This window comes from Mycteria americana, chromosome Z (assembly GCF_035582795.1).
Source record: "Mycteria americana isolate JAX WOST 10 ecotype Jacksonville Zoo and Gardens chromosome Z, USCA_MyAme_1.0, whole genome shotgun sequence".
Classification (NCBI taxonomy): Eukaryota; Metazoa; Chordata; class Aves; order Ciconiiformes; family Ciconiidae; genus Mycteria; species Mycteria americana.
In genome coordinates this window covers 42354207-42367975 of record NC_134396.1, presented here as the reverse complement: position 1 = coordinate 42367975, position 13769 = coordinate 42354207, and positions in this window count along the sequence as shown.

Below are 13769 nucleotides of genomic sequence, written 5' to 3'. Positions count from 1 at the left end.
AGTTTGAGAATGTTGAAAGTGCAAAGCAAAGTGGATCAGAGTGACCACGACATAAGAGCTGATCACTTTTAAAAAGAGCTGGAGCGATGTAAAATGAAATCAGCAGACTGAAAAAATGCAGAAATCAGGAAGAAAAGTCAAAGAGGTAGAAGGTTTAGGAGAACTGGCAAAGTGCTACTAAGGACACAAAGCAGGAGATAGGGAATGCAGGAAGGGAGCAATTTGCTTAATGATGGGTTTCACTGGCACCAAGCATAAGGAAAACATACAGAAGGTGGAAACTAGGTTCAGTTATGTAAGCATATATGAAAGTCTGAGGTAGAAAATGAGCCAGATACATCAACAGGAACAAGAAGCATAGATGCACATCAGCACTACAAGACTGAGAGGGAATTGCTGCTCTGCTACAGGACAGAAAGGAGGAACTAATGATAGATAATGCAGACAAAAATTAAACGTTTAATATTTTTGGATTAGCATTCTCTAACAAAGTTAATGCAAGCATGTGGCCAAGACAATACCTGTACAGGACAGCATAAGAATACTTCAGTGAGCTGGATGCTTTCAAATTGGCAGAGACCAAAGAATTTCAGTGTTGGATTCTTACAAATCCAAAGTAAGTATTTGTGAGATTCTTGTTTAAACAGTCATCCAAAGCTGTCTCAGATATTGCAGTAGCTGTTCTTTAGAAATGAGGTGATGCTCTGGGACAAAGAGAAATATATTGCTTCTTTCAAAAATGGGGGGTAAACTGAAAAATTATGGATCAATCTATTCGTAAACACTTGAAAGTTAGTAAGGAAACAGATGAGAACAAACAGGAGTTCATCATGAACACATTAAGCTATCTTACTCTACCACAGGGGAACAGGCCGTGGGGCAGGGAACAATAAATAAACCATAAACAACAATAAATAGGTATGTATCTTGACTACTGTAAGGGTCTTCTGTCTCACATGACAGGGAGAGTGTGACCGCTAGGGAAGTGTGACCAAGATGAAATTGCTAAAATGGGGATGCAAAAGCAGTAGTATGACAATACCTCGGGGGGAGTTGACAGTTTTTCATCGCTAAACAAAAGCTAGACCAAGTGGGATTTTGTAGTAGCCCGTGCCTAGTTTAATCTGTTAAATATTTCCATTAATACTATGAAACTGTAATAATGTGTTTATAAAATTTGCAGACAATTTGGAGCTGAAAGAGACTGTCTGTAAAGTGGAAGACAGGTTTAAGATTCAAAATGATGTTGCCAAAATTGGAGAAAGGATATGCAAGTGAACGGACGATATCCAACAGTAAATGCCAGATACTGTATTCAGACAAGAATGTTCAATCGCACAATTGCACGATGAGCAGCAACTGGCTCACGACAGGCCTCCATGGGGGTGACCTGTGACTTGTAATGGATTACCAGTTGATCATGAGTTAACAAGATCATGCTGTTGGAAAAAAGCATATTGGGACATATAAACAGGAGAACAGTTTACAAGATGCAGATAGAAATTCTGCATTGTTAAGGCTTTGGGTGTTTTCAGTTTTGGACACTACCTTCAAGAAGAACATGAAGCAAAATCCAACCAATGGCAGAGAATCCAGAATAGAGCCATGAGTAGGAGCTTATCAAATGCAGGACCTACAAGAAAGACTGAGAAAATTGAGGTTAACTAACCTAAAAAAAGAAAAGACTAAGGAATAATGCAGATAAAAATCTTCACGTACATAAAATGTTGCTACAAAGAATAAGGTAATTATTTATTATCTCTTCAAGAGGGATAAGATGAGAAGTAACAGGCTTCAACAACAGCAAGAAAAATTAGAACTGGACATTGAGGAAAAGTCACGGAAAGGGTTGAGAAGCACTAGTCCAGATCACTTGTGAAGGCTGTGAAGTCTCCATTGCTGGAAAATTTTAAGAGGACCTTAGATAAGGATCTGTCAGGATGTCATTTTTTTGGGAAAGGGGATAAATAGGTCTATTCCTGGAAGCTCCTTTAGCCCTACCTTTGTGCAGTTCTGTAATCTGTCTTGGCCCTAGTTGCTTATCTCCTTAACAAACCTTCTCTGCCTCAGAAATAATTATGTATAAAAATTAACCAATATTTGCAATGTACTTGGGAATAGTGCTGACCGGATTGCTGTCTTCTAAGTACAATCAAAGAATGAATGTTTAGATAATTGTCAAGGAATACATGTGCTTATCTATAGCTATACAAACCATGTGTGTCCCTACTTGGGAACACAGGCTCAGCTGTATGTGAATTTACCATTGCCAGCAATAGTAAGTTCTCAAGTTGGAAGGGACCCATAAGGATGATTGAGTCCAACTCCCTGCTCCTCACAGGACTACCTACAACTAACCCATATGACTAAAATATATGTAGTAGTGGAGATGCTGCAGGAGTCACTGGTATGTAGAATAAGGAATCATACCCCCAGTCCTTACTAAGAGAGGGCAAGATGGTTGTATTATTTCCAGTCTGGCTTTCATTAGATGTTAGTGTTTTACTCTTCTCCCCACCTCCATTTCATCAAATCTTTTATTTATTGCAGCTTATCACTATCATTAGAAATAAAACCTTACAAAGTGAGGTTTAATATAATTGGATGACATGTTTTCTTTTTATAACATGTAAAAATGCATATATAGCCATTATGATTTGCTCTGGATCTGACTTCAGCCACTATTGAAAACTTACTGTTCTCTAATAATACATGAAAATGTCAGGTAGTGGTTTAGCTATCTCTGCTCCCTGAGTGTTTTGAATTATGGTTCTATTTAAGAAATATGTGTCTATTATAATCACACTTTTTGAAGGGATTATTTCACTTATAAATTATTTTCATTATCTTTTAGAGTTGCTATCACATCTTGACCTGTATCCAATTCCTACCTAATTAAACACTTTATCACCTCATCAATTCCTTTTTGAAATGTCAAATTATTACTACTATTATTTTATTGCATAGCAATAAGAATTACACTGGTAAGAAGACCCAGTTCTGTCTTGAAAAAGCTTAAGCTCATTGGATCAAAATTTGCATACAGATCTAACTAGGAACTTGATTTAGTTCAAAAATGCAGATAAAGAAAAAACTGTGATATATCGTGTTTATAATGTGAAAAAGCTGTACAGCCCAACAAAGATGTTTTTGAAACTTATTAGCTAGGCTGTAGTAGTAAAAAATGTATGAATTACTTTTGGAAAATGTAATCCTTAAGAAAAGGAATTTGTCAGTCCTTTGACTAGACATTAATTTTTTCTGAGCCTTTTCCTTACTTTGATTTCAGACAATGAATCACAGACACTACGGTTGGAAAAATCCAGTTGTCACATCTACCATCAATGCAAAAGAAAATATTCTTCACTACTTTTCCAGGCTAGTCTAAAAATTGTCAAATTATTGGATTTTCAGTTAATACTGTACTAATTCCCTTACTTGTTCTCATTGATATGAATCAATTGTTTTTCCTGATCCAGTTTAAATACAAGTTTTCTCTTTCTAACTGTACCATGTACTACCATAAACATAGATCTGCCGAGATGCAATATCTTTACTTTCCTTGCCACTTCTACATCCGTCATCCCTTTTCAGTTACCTTACCTTTTAAGGAGCATGGCTTTCTCAGAGTGAGGAACCGAAATTTTCTAAAAATAAGACCTTTTTGTGTACTTAGATTAAACCAGCTAAAATCCATAGTCACTTTCAAATGCAGGGGTTGGAATTGCATTGTGTCTTTCTCATAACACAGTTTTGAGAAAATACACCTAATTAGCAGAAAGGCAGAGGAGGCAGAAGAAATATTCAGAATTTGGATTAAAATGATACACAAAAAGCTAAGGAAATGTTTTTTTCAGGATAAAATAAAGTGAAATCCTGACCCTAATGTAGTTAAAAGGAATATAGCCATTGAGTTCAGTGGTACCAGGATTTTACTGTGTTTATCTTGAAACATATTCAATACTTGCAAAGTTAATTTGATCTGAAGACACAGTGGAGGTCTTCTACTACTTTGTCATAGAGCTGAACGAATAAAAACATTACCTTGTATAAATTGTCCAACAATAATCCAATTTCAGTTGTCTGCTTTAATTTAAAACCCCAAATTAATAAATTTACAGTGTTCTGTAGTAAAAATTTCCAGTGTACGTAAAAACTGAATACATATTTTCTGTTTAGTCAGTTAAAAGATAGCTTTTTTTTACCGAAATTGTTTTGTTGTTCGTCTGCCAAGTCTTGTAAAAAGAGTTACTTTCTTTGGAAATCTTTGGAAACCCCTAAGTGTATAAAACAAAATAATTCAGTAGCATTATAGCATAACAAAAAATATACCCAGCAATGTTAAGGCATAACTAGGGAATTGAATCTGAGCATGCTAGGAAACCATTTAAGGGAAAAAAGCATTAGCAAATGCATGTCATTTTGCTTGTGTAATTTGTCATTAAGAAGAGAAAAATAAATATGTAGGTCAGAGGTGAAAGTTTAATTTTACAAAAAGTCCTTTAGTGTATTTTTAGCACTTATTAGAAGGGAAAATTGCAGGTCTTACGATCTCTTTTGGAATTTTCCTGGGAGAGGATGAAAAAGTAATAACAGCCTTGCAGGGGTATTGGAGTTGTTGAGATCAGACGGCATTTACTTCTTTCCATTTGACCTCATGGAAACCCTGTTACCTATGATTCCTGTACACAAGGTTTTCTTAGAGAGGCAGACTAAGGGAGACAACAAGGTCACCTACAAATTCCCTGAGAAATTTTACAAGTCATTTATGACTGACAAGCCCAGCATTGCAAAGAATTAATTGATCTTGCACCTTATTGCTTGAAAACTTTTAGCAGGCGGGTTTGGACAACACAAACTGAGAGTCTGAGTGAGTTTCCTAATTCTCTTCCCTCCATCCTTGATGTCTCTCATATGGATAGCTCTGTCACCTAAAAGCAAAAGATTTTTTCACATTTATCTTCAAGCTCTTGCAAACTTTCCAAGTGAGGACATGACCTGAACTGATGCTAAGAGGTCATACAATGTTATTCATATTATTTTTGAGAATCTTGCACAGCTATATGAAGATCTTGTTACTTTAGAGCAGTTCATTGCCCCACTGAGGGGAAAAAAAGTAGCAATGTGTAAAGACAGTACTTTGTTGTGGTTGTTATAGTCACTATATACACCATGTAGCTTTAAAAGCGGTTTCAAACAGAGTAGAAAAAAAATTAACAGATATTTGCATGGATTTCACTCCTGCTATGACACTGCTTCAATATTACCATATGGCACCACTTTTATCCAGAACGTACCTGTCTTTTACTATAGCTCATTTCTAAACTGTAGGCCCTCCAAGATGGAAATACTGCAACTTAGCCATTTTGCATGACTTTTGATAGAAATGTGAAAAGTTAGCAAAAGGCACATCCTTGGCATTCCAGTGACGTCACTGGCAAAGTGTAGTTCTCTGTAACAAGACATGGAGATGACACATAAGGCTAACTGGCATATCTTTCAAGACAGTTACCTCCAAGGCCAATCTTAGAAATGACGGGGCCATTCTGATTCAAACTTAGCCAAAGCCTGAGGCAGGCATTCAGCACGGGAAAACTTAGTCTGAATGACTACTTTCATTACAATTGTAAACTGTTTTATGATGTGGGCAGGTAGGCAAACATAGGCGGCATCTGACTATAATATCAAATAGTTTTCCGCTTTTGCCCCTCACATAGGGAAAAAAACAGTGGGTCTGGATGAATAGCTCCGTGCCAAAGTCAGCCTCCAAGTAGTTAAACATCTCTAATCTATTCTGCATCCCACATACAAGTGTGTGTGGGAATGCTTGTAAATTTAATGAAGTGCTGACTGAAAGAAGTTTATGCCTGGCTTCCAATTAGATACTAATAAGCTAACCTTAGGTAGCATAAACTCTTTCTTATTATGAAGATGGAATATGTTAGCTATAAGCTACGTCAGAGTGCCCAACTTGGTAACATTGCCAAGCATTTTTTTTTTATTTTATTTTTTTTTTACAGAACAACCTTTTTCTTTTAACATCTTGGCTCAATTAACTTCTTTTTTGAAGTCAGTGTGACCTCCCCATTGATTCCAATGGGTTTTGCACTGGGGTCTTAAATTTGCTGCTGTTGCTTATATTCAGGGTAAGTATTGAAATACGGCACAAAATGAATAACAAGAAGTGGTTTCTAAATTTGTCTTGTACAGTAATCTAACTCAGAAGATAGAACAGAGGACAAGAGGATTTCTACTCCTCTTTCTTAGATCTCCCAGGTCATATGTAAATGGTGGTTCTCCACCTATTCAGGCCTAGTTGCGCATTCCAGCTAGTTTAGGCAAGATCTGGGCATATTTGTCCCTGTAATAGAAAGGGGACAAAATAGAAAGGGTCTACATTGCTACCTGCATCTTTTATGAGGAACACCTGTGTGATGCATCTGTAATGGAAGCACTGTGGCCTCTGTTACTCTACAAACAGTATATTCGTCAGTTTTCTCAGGCATAAAAAGTGAACTTTACTGCTAAATTCTTAGAAAAGTGAGCTGGGTGTCATGATACAGAGCATTTCAACACCCAACTTTTAGGACACCTAGTTGCTCTGCTGGGTTCTATAGGCTTTTGGAACCTGCATGTCCATGAGAAAAGGTGGACACTTAAGAGTGGGATATCCAAAAAGCAATGTAAGCAGCAAACAATCTAAGCTAGCCGAATAGGGAAATACTGAGGAAAACAATGTATTTTTAAAATTGTATTCTATTCATAAGGCTCCTTAGTCCTATAATTATGAAAGAAATTGCTCTGTCACTTTCTGGGATTTTTACAAATGTATTTGGAAGGTTGCAGCACCTCTTTACATCTTCTTTTTCCAAAAATTGCTCTGTCTTCAAATTGTTATCATTAATCTGTTTCTTACGTTTGTTGCTAGTTTTCTATTAATAACAGCATAACAGCTCGTTACATTCTATACCGGCAATGGAAAACTAGCTCACTTGGTGCCATTGAGCATCTTGTAACTGCATTTTTTCTCCAAGACATACTGTATCTGACGAGTCTGACAGACCACATAATACCGCCAGTAAGAAGTTTTCAGCCAGCCCATGAAATTGACGTTTTAGATACTGTAAAAATGACTAAAAAGATGCAAAATCTGATCTCAGAGAAATGTCACTTCGTGAACATGCCAAAATTAATTTGAATAAATCTTTAAATGGTACTTCAATTAATTTTTCCAGTAATAAATAAAGAATATATGTACTGTAAACTATTTTCCTGTTCTTTTCATTAAGAAAACCTGCCTATCTTGACTTCTTGGTCACTATTGTGGCTATTTTGTGTAATTCTCTTTTGGTATATGTGATAGTTCAAGGTGTAAAAGTTCAGAAAGCTTGGTTTTATGATACACTTGTGTATGTTTTTTACATATAACTCTAAAAACGTCACTCTGTATTTGAAAGAGAAAATTGTAAAGGATTTTCCTCCAACAGACTTAAATAATAAATTGCCTTATTCTTTGTATATCCCTGTGTACTTTTTCCTTTTAGCTTGTTACCTAAGCTTTGCTATTTGAACAATGGTTTTCTTCTTCTCTAGTCCCATTTTCTTTTTATATTTGATCCTGTCATGAAGTTCTAACTGAATTTGTGACATCAGTCATTTCCATGGCAACAGACTGACGCTTTAAACATAGGATTATGATGAATTCAACACAGGATCGAGTAAAAGGAAAACAAGACTATGAGCAAGCAAGATTTTATTAGAGCACAATGGTGTTCTGTTAAAAGGGTGGAGAAAGGAATATAAATGCTGAATATATTTCCACTTTTTAACATTACAGTTCTGTGTGATGGTCCATACATTGTGGTTATTTATTTCAGATGTTCACAATATTTGATGTAACATCTGTGGCACTCAGATGCTGCCAAAAGTTTCAGACATATTCATTAGTCTTGTTCTTACGTATCTAATGTAAGACACAGTGGGTTTTCACGACTACTTGCAGTTGTAAATAAGCTCAGCAGAGATAGTAGGCTCTCATCACCTCTGAAAAATCATGTTTAAAACATTTCAGTTTGAAATCTGAAAAACGAATACAGGCAACCGTTGGGAAATATGGCTGTACATTAATTTGTCTTAGTAAGTTTATGTTAAGAAATGCCATAGGTTTAACATATTAAAGATCACAAAAACACTTATTTAAAAAAACATTTTTAGTCCAGCACAATCTAATTTATGTAATGAAAAAAAAATTCCTGTTTTCTGTAAATGACATTCCGTTTAGCTGAATTCTGTTATTATGAAGTGTCTTGAGTATGGTGCAGACATATGCACGGATGTGGATTTCTGTTGGGTCAAATTCCTACTCCACATTTTCCAGGCTAAAGGGCTACTGGTTGCATTAGAAATTTTACTAAAAATCTAATTTCAGGGTCAAAGCAGACCCTGGTAAGAAGTGATATCTCCTCAGAGGTTCCACCTTGTTCCCACCTCATCCTATACTGCTTAGCTCAACTGAAGCTATACTGACAGGGCTCACATGGTCACTGACGATCCAGATGCTGTGGTGGTATCAAAACTACAAAGAAAACTACAAAAGCTTTATTCTGTAGTTAAAGAAGCTATGGTATTCTATGTTTCTGTGCACTGGCTACTGGAAGGATTGTCAATTTTAGTCTGCCCAAGATGCATGAATCCAAAGAAGTATGGCATACCTCCTTCAAGCTTCACTAGCAGAGGGTGCAGGATGACGAAGGAGAAAGGTGCCAGGGATACTCCGTATCTCTGTTGCAAGAAGTATCAATCTTGAGGTCACACTTAGAGTCTGATTAATATATGGATTAAGAATAACACCAAGAACTGTCCCAATATACCCAATTGTATTAAATGTGTATTCCAGTGTTCACAGTTTACTAGCTCTTCTGAACACCTTGGGAATTTCTTTCAATAAGCAGTTTTAAAATACTGTTTCAGAACATGGAAACATCCCATTCTTGTTCATTTTTACTTCTTCCACCTATTGTTAGACTGCATATTACACAGGAGAATGGCATGTTTGAAAGACTTCAATGAAGAAGGAAACCATATTCTTAACTTTTTTTCAGGTATACTGTTGAAACAGCACAAAAGCTACAAAATTTCTGAAAGTTATGGGCTATTTCTGAAGTAGAAGACTGTGGGCAATATTAGCCTAACATTCTGGCTTGGTCTTGGAAATCTGGTTTAGGTTTTTTTAAGTCTTCCATTTTACTGAGGTGCTTAGATACATAAACCCTTTTTTTGCCAGCTGCTGCCAGGGCTGAGAAGACACAGTATACTGTGTTCTGCTTAGCAGATAAAACACACCTCACAGGGCATAAGGTAACTGGAATATAGTTTCACCTTCCAGACATAAAGTGACATACACAAAAAGATACTATCCAGAAAGCAAATGTTAACTATGAAGACAGGTTAATTATTGTAGATAATTTTTATTTAATTGATGCTTAATTTTCACAAATTGCAAAAACTGATTCCTAGATGAGATCCTAATTTTGAGGATCTACAAAACCATGTCTTTATAGAATGTTAAGAAGTCAGAAATCTGAAAACTGCTGTGTTGGAAATGGCTGTTTACTGGCATTGGTGAATAACTCTGTATTCAGTCTGTGCCTAGGCACGTAGAATACTAGCCACTAAGTATATATTTTTCTTTTATTTTCACATACCAATTGTTAGGTTTGTTGGGCTTGATCTTAAGGCTCTTGCTTTCTTATACAGACAAATGACTTACACTGGGGTGTTTAAGTAGAAAAACAGTTATGATTAAACCATTTTGACAAAACATAGAGTCCCTAGCTTGTGTAGATCCCAATTCATCTGTTCTCATATACATGTGAGATATAACAACTGTGATTATGTAACCTTTTGCTCTGTCCTGGAAATTCGGGTCATTAGGTCATTCAGATTCTTTTACATTAGAAGAGTTCTTATACGTGACAGAATAAGCTTTCACTGAAAATGCTTATTCAGCTTATCAGACTGTCTTAATTGCATCACTATGTAGAGAGTAAAGAATGCAGGAAACTACAGTTAAGGTTAGAATGTAAAAGAAATGTCTAATGAAACTGAATAGAAGATCAAAAAAGCCCCCAGTGTTTTCCCCATATAGTGTGAAAATGAATGTGAGGCATTTCTTAGAAAGAATGAAATATATTCAGTAGATCTCTGCATGACATACTGTTAATCATAAAAGACTAAAAAGGAAAAGCAATGAACATAAATACGTTTTACATCGTAACAGCTTAAAATTTATTTTCAGAGTGATTTGTGCGTAATGCGTCATATTTTTCAAGCAGTAACTATGCAATTGATTTTCTTCAAAAATGCTGCAGCTTTTAGCAAAAAGGTAGAAAATATCTTAAACTTCACATATTATCCACCATAAGCTCAGTTATTGTGTTTAGACATAAACCACCTAAAAAAAAAAAAAAAAGAAAAAGAAATTAGCCAAACAGAAGGGAAATGTAATTATGCCATTCAGAAATGTAAGATACATCTTAACTCCTGGCTTGCTCATGAACAGTAATAAAGAATGCCATCTGACAAAAACAGTCTATGAAGTGCTGTTGATTTTTCTATAACATTTTATAACTTGAGCATAAAGGACCACGGTTCTCTTAGCTCCTAGTAGGGACCTGGATTTCATGACAAATGTATTGCCTTTAAACAGTGCAGAGTTTCTTGGTAAGTTCTTTCCACTAGAAATCACATTACATCAGGACAGAAGCATTAAATATTTTTCATCTCCTGATTCTAATGATGACAGTAATTTTAATTTGTTTCATTGAGAGTTCTACTGAAAAGTCCTTTATTACTTTAATTCAAAAACTTTTAAACAAAATGTTATTCAGATGAATTGCCCCTTTATTTCACCAAATGCTTGTTTGGACGGAAACCCCACTCTCTGCATTTAGATATTGTTTTTATTAAGTTAGTAATTCTTTGTTCCAAAATGCTTCCTTCTCTGGGCTACTACCTAGTTCTATTGCATTATTCTAGACAGCACAGATCTGACAGGATTGTTTTACTGCCTCCTTAGCCAGCAGCCCAGATAGCTTTTTACCACACATAAAGGCACCCTGATAAAATTGGGAAATCCATTTTCTACTAGCATTTCATATCAACTATCTTAAATCAAATGCCAATTACATTAGTAGCGTTGTACCTGGTTTCTGTGCTTCTTGTGCAGCTTTCACTGACCCCCCTATGAGAGCTTGCCTTCTCAGTTGCGAAAGCAAAGATCCTCTAAGATACAGTTAACAATAATGTTGGCTCCAGAGTTCTTCAAAAGGATACAAAGATGGGAGGGGAATATTGCTTTATACAAAAGCTTGTCTAGAAGACCGATCATGAAGAAAATAAATGATTTTGACAATATTTATAAACAGCTGAACAGGGTACATTCGCTGTAAGAAAAGTATTCCATGATGTTGCAGTTTGGTTGCATTTGCCTGAATGCACAGTTGTTTAACTGAGTTGGTGAATGTCTGCTCTGCTGGGGTACTTTAAAGACACAAGAAAGTTTTTTAAAAGCTTTGGCAAAAGGACACATAGCAGCATTGAAAGACCTGGAGTTGTAATTAGATACAAATATCTCAATTTTTACGAATCTCCACTGTTGGTCAATTCTCTATTTCTACTATCTTTGCTTAAATCTAGCCCCATAGAAATAAATACCTTTACTTCATGCCCTTTTGGGATAAACTGTGTGCCCTGCCCCGAAAAAAACATTCTATATATTTTCTTCACTAAATATCTGCCCAATTCCTGTTATAAGTACCCAAGGCCCTCCTTAGGCTCTGATCTTCCAATATTACGTGATTGTAGCTCTGTGGCAACTACTGCCAATTTACCCATGCAAGAGGCCTTGCTCAGCATGTTTATGTTCCTGTAATTGTTTTAGCATTCTGCCTTGTTTGTGATCTGCAGAGAATGGGCAGACAATTTGGTTGTTTCTACCTTCCGTGTTTGGGAAGTAGGATTTTAAGAAGTCCCTTGTGTAATTGGCTCACATATGCCAGGCGCTTGTCCACTAAATCAATCCAAGGCAGTTGTCTCCATTCTGAAGATGCAAGAGTATAAGCACAAATAAATGGGGTTGACATGAATGCAAAGACAAAATCTGTCCTGTGCTCTGACGCACAAGTGACACATAGGTAACATAGGTACATTTTTGAACAATATGTGTTGGAACCAGGTAACAAGTGCCATGTAAGCAAACTTGTAAGCATATCCAAATAGACTGAGTTTAGTAAGAATAATTTCTGAAAAGAAAAGGTAAGCTGTAAAAACATCATGTATCTTAGCATTATAATCTCAAAGCTGCACTGAGCAGAAAGAAAATAGACAATCTAAGGAAACAGCTGCCTGCAAAACATATTGAATAGGCATGGTGCCAGAGAGGGAACACGCTGTGTGTGCTACATGCTTATTAATAATACATAACAACGAGGGACTTTTCTTCAGCAGTATCATGTTAAAAGATCAAAAAGGCTTTAAAAAAGTTAAAAATCAAGCTTGGAAATGCAAGTGTGCTAACTGGATAACATAATAATCAGTAAAATTCTGCCATTAATAAAAACCAAATATGTGAAAATTAGAAGATACAAAAGCTCCTGGCAGGTGGTGTGAAATTGAAACAACCTTTATAAACCAGCTTAGAGAACAGGTAGCTAATGGATCTCACTCTCAAATATCAACAGTCACTTTACAGAGACAATTAATTTCCAACTTGCAAGAAAGACAAGTGATGTAGCTTGAAAAGCCAAAACTGGGTCTTCCGTTTTTGCCCTAAAACGTGTTCCCTTTTCACTTTAGTTATACACTGCCACTGATGTGCTCATCCAGGGAAAATGAAACTATTTGTTACACCTCATCTACATGCACAGTGTAAGAAAATCGAAGCAACTCAGAACTAGGTGAGATTCCTCCTCATCCTTATTCCCACTTCAATGCACATACTGTCTGCACGTTTTGATTATTACCTGTAAAGTCGCAAATTAGTATAACTACACATGCAATTATTTTTCTGTCTCATTTCAAATGCTTTATTAGTATTTTCAATAATACTAGATGCCTAACTGAACATCCACAAGTACTTTCAGACTCCTTGATTTTAGGTACCTAATTTAGATCTTAAATTTAGAGGCCACACTCCATTATACCTAAATTAAGAGTGAGATTGTTCCTCTAGAAAGTGAATCATGGCAGGTGCCCTGCACTGAAGCATGCTGAATAATGTTCTGAAAAAACGTCTCTCCACTAACCATGTAGGCAGTCTCCCAATTTCTGCACCTACACACCGTGCTGCCTAAGTTGCAACAGTACTGCATCAAAACCACAGAAAAACAAAAAACACCCCCCCACCCCAAGCCTCAAATCCCCCTTCCTTCAGACTATACTTTCAAACAAAAGCCGAGAGCAAAGCTAAAAATGGGGCTACACATTTCCCTTTTCAGTCTCAGTCCTGTACACTGTGAGAACCTGCAGCCTGATGTGAACAGGCTTTCCAGGGTAATTCCAAATGTAAAATTAATTAGGGTGAAGAACCTTCAAGATTTTTTCCCTTGGATTAGATTATGATTGAGTGACCGTATTAAAAGTAACAGCTAAGTGCAGAGAATTGCTGAGCTATTCTCCATCTACACTGGTTCTATTTTCATTCACACTAACATTGCTTCTCTGGGCATAAGGGAGGCTGAGTCAAGATTTATACAGTTGTGCTAAATCAA